Source organism: Ixodes scapularis, unplaced genomic scaffold (genome assembly GCF_016920785.2).
Source record: "Ixodes scapularis isolate PalLabHiFi unplaced genomic scaffold, ASM1692078v2 PGA_scaffold2__306_contigs__length_199485367, whole genome shotgun sequence".
NCBI lineage: Eukaryota > Metazoa > Arthropoda > Arachnida > Ixodida > Ixodidae > Ixodes > Ixodes scapularis.
The window spans coordinates 156,112,483-156,118,815 of NW_024609857.1; the positions used below are offsets into that span (position 1 = coordinate 156,112,483).

The 6,333-nt window shown below is 45.6% G+C and overlaps 1 pseudogene; it reads right to left on the reverse strand.

Annotated features, from left to right (window-relative positions):
* Positions 1–244: 244 nt before the first annotated feature.
* On the reverse strand, positions 245–5,919 carry LOC120847558 (annotated as a pseudogene).
* Positions 5,920–6,333: the final 414 nt, after the last annotated feature.

Sequence of the window (6,333 nt, forward strand, 5' to 3'; positions counted from 1 at the left end):
CCCCGGCCCGTCTTACCCTCGCCCTACCTTCTTGACTTCCAACGGATTATAGCAACAACAAGGACTGCAATGGTTGGCAGCCCTCACTGTTCCCACAATTGTTTGCAGCACTCACTGGTTGCACTGGCATTTGCAAAATCGTCTATTGACAGTAATACGAAAGTACATTTCATATTTTAATTCTACAGTAGCAATCATAGCTCCTCTTCATGATAGTAGTGGATTGTTGCAGCCGCTCTAGTGCTTAGCAATGCCTTGGGGGGACGTATAAAAGTTTAGGATTGACTCGAGGTACAAATGCTGTTGTATAAGGAAAGTCGAAGAATTCGTTGTCACATATACACTGAAGCACATGAGCACGCATAGCATTTTTATCAAATTTATATGAACACGGATCTCTTCCAGCCGCAATGCAGAATGCGTGAGCGATTGCAAACAATCCACAATCATATCCATTCTCCTGGGCTTGTACAGGTTTAGACTCAATAGTTACCATCTCTATGCCTTGCCCCAATATTCTCCACAACTGTGATACTGCACTATCTGAGATACCTCCAATAGAGTCCAAAAAAAACACAGTGTTATTTGGTGCACCATAATTCGTCACAGTGAGCCAGTGACCAGGGACATGAAGTATTTGAATAAATTTGTCTTGTTTCCAAAACTCGTTACACTGTCCCAAAAGAGGATCTTGTAGTCCACCAACACGACCAAATTGGTCCCGAAGAATGGCTTGCGCTGTGTTTATTACATTATCATCCAGAGTTGTGGGCTTTAGTAAATCTTCGAAATCCTTTTGCGTCATTAAACGAGCAGCGTGAGACCCCCCAGGCAAGTCTTTCATGTACTGTAGTGCACGCATTTCTACATTTGACAACTTTCTAGTCCCATGTGTATTTAGTATATCTTTCTTTATATAACTGGCTCCAGGAGAGTTAGATGTCAAGCTAGTCACAGATTGTACTGATTTCATTACAACATTTGATACGTTCATATCATTTTGCGTGTTCTGAAGACCTTGCAAAAAAATATATTGTGCTGGAGGTACAGTGGGAGGCAAGTTGGCATGTTTCTTGTTTGGCATCACAGTTTCCTTAGATTTAGATCTAGCTCTCTTTTTTCTGGGCCTACCCCGGGGTGACTTGTTAAGTAAAATACTCAAGGTGACGTTTGTACTATCAAAAGCTGTTTCGTCTACAAGATTAACTGGCAATTTTACATCTATCTCATTATGGTGTTGCAGTTCCCGAGCAGCTAACCTTGAGGTTTGAGCCCAAATGTCAGCGGCTTTGCAATAATCGTGATCTGAAATAATATGTCTACCAATCAGGGGATCAATTTCTTTCATGTCTAGACTTGCTATATGAATGGGTTTCTGTGAATTCTCTGTATCATTACTCAACATCCCCATTGCTAAATTCTTTTCATTCCCATTATAATCCTGCTGTTTATTCAACTCCCCTACATCGTGTGAGGTTTTGTTCCTTGAATATGTGGTGACATTTATGAAAAACTCCTCAATCTTCACCATTTCTTCCTGGAGTTCCTTTGAACTAAGCTGTGCCAATGTGTTAGCAAGGCTCTTTGACCATTCTAGAAGTTTGTTATGGACAAACTTATATCTTTCCTGAACTGTGTCAAGTTTTGGACTTCCCTGCTTTGCTACGGTTGTAGTGACGACTTGCGGAGTTGCTGGAGCTATGTCTGTAAAATCCTCTGTAAAATCAGATTTTAACCATCGGGTTGCAACAGATTTTACGTCAAAAAGATTAGCTTTAAGGACTGATCGAACTGCAAAGATGTGCTTGCAAGGAAGTTTATAATGGTTATGAAATGAGCATCTGCAAGCAGTCAGGTCCTGAGATATGTGGTAAAGGTTACCCTGCCATCCGATTATGTGTTCTCCTTTAGTCATGCTGTAATTCCAAGTATGGTCTTGAGAGAATAATTCATACTGCTTATAAATGAGGTCCCTAGCATACACCGTGCACTTACTAGATACTTCCAGGTGAAAGCTGTCCATCTTAAGAGTATCAATGCATACCTTGCTTTCTTTGAATTGTGCAAAGCTAACTGACAAAGCCTCATGCTCTACATATTGGACTAAGCCCTTGACTGCTTCAACTTAATGCATTTGTGCGCTCAGAAATTGTTTAATCTTTTGGTTGTGGCTTTCCATTCTATTATTGGTATTATTCCCAAAACAACAAATATCCCGACGATACGCGTGTACCCACATACGCCTACAGGTATGCCAATTCTTTAAGTAGTATTCAAAGAAGTCAGGGTCCTTTTGCGTTTCTTCTTTTAATTGTTTCAATAGAAAATTGTACTTGCTCTCATCATGGGCATAAACAAGATCTAGGAGTATTTTCTTTACTGCCTTTTTGTCTATTGTGAAAGGGCTTTTTTTGGACACTTTATCATGGAGAAACTTTATCACATGCCAAGAACATAGCAAAATTTGGCAACCTGGAAGCAACTGGCCTATAATGTTCATTTCATTTAGATCCTTATCCATCACTGCAACTTTACACTTGAACATCACGACAGGATTTAAAGCTAAAAATTTGGCTAAGGCTGATTTTAGAATTTCAGAGGTCTCACGTTGTACAAAAGCATAACACAATGGTCTTCCGTGACCCGTGCTATCCTCACAAAGTATAGCATGAAGAACAAAACCCTCAATGTTTACTTTGTAAGTTCCGTCAAAGAACAACACTTCTGAATACTTTTCTGTAAACTGCTGCATTAGCTTTGACTGAAGTAGTATAAATAGGAGCTCATCTCTCTCGTTTTTCTCTATATGTACTCTCCAACCAGGGCACATGTTAACTAGGCTTTCCATTTCCTCCAGCAGAAGAGACCCATGATGTAGACTATTTTCTATCTTTTTAATCCTGCCATGCTTCAAATTCCTCACATCTTGGAATGTAAGGTGCTTCCCAGTCTTTTCTAACACAACTTTTTTAATATCCTTCGACTTAACTTTGCAGGTAAGAAGATCGCCAATTTCCTCCTTCTGAAGATCAGAGAGTAGCCGAACGCATTTATACCACCTGTAGATGCTTGGACTAACTTCATGAGTTGGGTGGATGTCACTGAACTCCTTTACCTCGTAATGAGGGTAAGGTTTTTCGCAAAGAGTAAGCTGAATTTTAGCAGTGCAATTTTTACCAAAGAAACGCTGGTTACGGCGAATACCTCTTCCTCTCGGATTGCCCTCTCCTTCATGAACGCATGTGAAAGTAATGCGTGAATAACGAAAAGAATCCCCTGGTTGGGTCAGCTTATTTACGTCAGAACGTCTCACTTTCATGGGATGACAACCATCTGCCACCCATTTTTGAAAGACCTCAAAGAAGTCATTGAAGTTGTTAAAAGTCATGCCCTTACAAAGTTGACCCCCTCCTGACAATCTTTTCCTCAACTTACCTTCGGACGAACTGCATGCTAACGCACTATCCTGATGCCCTACACCACTATCCTTCTTCTCCCCTTGATGGTTCCCAACTGACTGCCGATTGAGTTCTTTCTCCTTCCCATGCTGTCCAGGTGGCTGACTGCTCTTGTTTTGAGCCACAAGAGCAGCATTTGCCCCTAGGGCAGGAACTCCAGGGCCTTGTCTCTGAGAGCATGCGGTGTCAGCGTTGTTATAAACCCTCGAAACAGGGGGCCTACCACGTGCCACAGAATTTTTCATTGCTCTCACTGACACGGCAGCTCTTGAAGATGACAGACCGCTGCATGTTCCGTTCTTTTTACTGCACCCATGAGAGGGCCCTCCAGAGTACTTCTCTGTACGGCTTCTCCCTACCATGAGAACACCTTTGACGTGAAGGTGGTTTGGCCTCAATGGCACACAAGGAGTCTCCCTTCTCCTCCGCCTCCGCCTAACCACAGTCCACTCGCTAGAGCCACTCTGAGCATGGAAAGCAGGATCCGTGCTTTGAGCCGCCTGAGGGAGGGGACCAGTGCTCCATGACACAGCAGAAGACTGTGTGCAGGGAGGCACACGAGCCCCAACCACGCCTCTAGCTGTAACATTGGCACCTCCTCGGTCGTGCCTCTGCACAACCACCTTGCTGTCGGTGCCTTTGCTACTGCCAGAGGTGATGGACACAGAGCCCCCAGAGGAGGAGGGACACACAGAGCTACCACCAGGTGTGCTAGCCTTGTGTTGCACCCAGACTCCCCCAACGAGTGGTGGAGCACGGCCAGCGGCATGCGTCACTGGCATCCTCGAGGACTTTGCTCCTCTCTGCCTCAGCTTGTGAGTGGCATCCCCACCTGCACTTGGTGCGCTCACTACCACACTCGTCGGCAAGGGGTTCTCTGTCACTGGTCCAGAGGACACGCTGCTCTGTGCTACCGGAGGGTGTTGCGTGCAAGGCACGCAGCCCACCACCGCACCTTCGGCAGAGGCACTGGCACCTCCACAGTCGTGCGTCCTTGGCACCGCACGAGTGAGACGTCTCGGGGGCCTCTGCACAACCATTGCCCTGGTGGCGGTACCCTTGCCCATGCCGATGGCTGGCACAGTGCACGTGTTCTCTTGCAGCTCACTCGACGATGCAGGAAGCCCTGCATCGTCACAGCTGAGGGGGGGGGGGGGGAAGTTGGACCTCCCCGCCCAGAACTCTGCCAACTCACCTGCCTGGTCTCCATACTGCCGGCGCAGCTCCTGGTGCTCCTCCTCCACGAGGTCCCGCTGCAGCTGGAGCTCCTCTGCCTCCTGGCGCTGGCTTGCCACCACAGCCCGGACACCACCTCGGAGGATGCGGCCGAACACCTGGGCCATCCAATTGTTCGAGTGTTGAGCAAACTGATACAAACTATTAAAATAAAAAAAATAAAATCTGCATGTAAATAGCAAGATCAAACACAACCACAAAAAGTGTGTTAAGAAATATTCGACTGGTGTGGATTTTATGTACCATTGCAAACAGTATGGGTGAGAACGCTAGAGAGCGTGGCGATACACGCCGTGCTGACATCAGCGCAACCCTTGTGCATATTTGATGGCATTAAATGAATCCTTCAAATGTTCACCTTTGGCATGTGCCAGGTTGCTCCTAACAAAATAGTGGACATAATGATGTCAATGAAAACAGCCTATATTGTATTATTCCAGGTCACTGCTATAAATTCTTAAGTTGAAGATTGCGTAGGGGTGAGACAAAACATGTCGAGCAATGTAAGATGACACAAGATAGAGTAACAATGCAATCGGATGTCTCTGGATATATCAACACATCTTTTTAGAGAGTACAAAATAAAAACCGCACTGCCACTCTTTTTTGTTGGTTTAAGCTGCACACAAACCGCTACTGCTTGCAAAACGGGGCCTCTGCATCCTCATTTTATGGCAATGAAAGTAATAAAACAAAAAGCGCAAAAAGTGTTCTTGCTAACACAACTAACCTCGCTGCCCCTCTTGTTGAAGTGGACGCCGTCCGCCTTGAGCATTCCATTCCAGTCCTGGCTGGTCCCGTCGACGAAACCGTGGCCTTCCTTGCGGCACAGCTCCTGCAAAAAAAAGTTGGTCTCCCGAGCTTCCCTGTTCTGCTCCTGGAGAACCTCGGCACCGACCGCCCAGCGATCATTCCTCCGCACGCTCATCTGCCTCGGAAGAATGGCCGAGAAGGCAATCCGGATCTGAGGGCTGACCTTCAAGACCCGAGACACCAGCTCACGAAATCTGGCGATGCGCGTAATGGCACTATCAGCGGTGTCGTTAGTGCCAACGTGCACCACCAGTACATCAAAGTGAGGCAAGGCGTCAGCCAACATGAAGAAGAGCCGCTCGATCCTAATGCCGCTGAACGACCGAACCTCAACAGTCACGCTGGGTTTCAATGTGAAAGACCCGACTTGGTCTTTCAACATTGAATCCCCAGCCACCAAAACACGTGGCATGTTGAGCTTGGGTCAAGCACACAATACTAAGAAATATGACACAACAAAAATATATGCGTTAAAAGATCAACAAAGAACCAAAAAGGAAATATCAAGGCTCAAAAACGTCGATTCACGATAACTGCAGGTGGATGCGCAGAGGATGTGGAGACCGCGGTCGGAAGACCCGTCGAACACAGCTGAAGGACACTGGGAACAATGAGCGGCGAGATGAAAGACAGTATGATGACAGCTACGCACGTGCGTAGCTGTCATCAGCCTTCTCCCGCCTTCCCGTCAAATAACGTGACCTCATGACGTCACACAAAACAACTGAGACAATTACTTAAGCATGCACAAAATATAGCACCTATTATTTAATTACTGTAAATTTAATATAGAAGCATGCTTATGTAAATAAATAATTAACTTAAT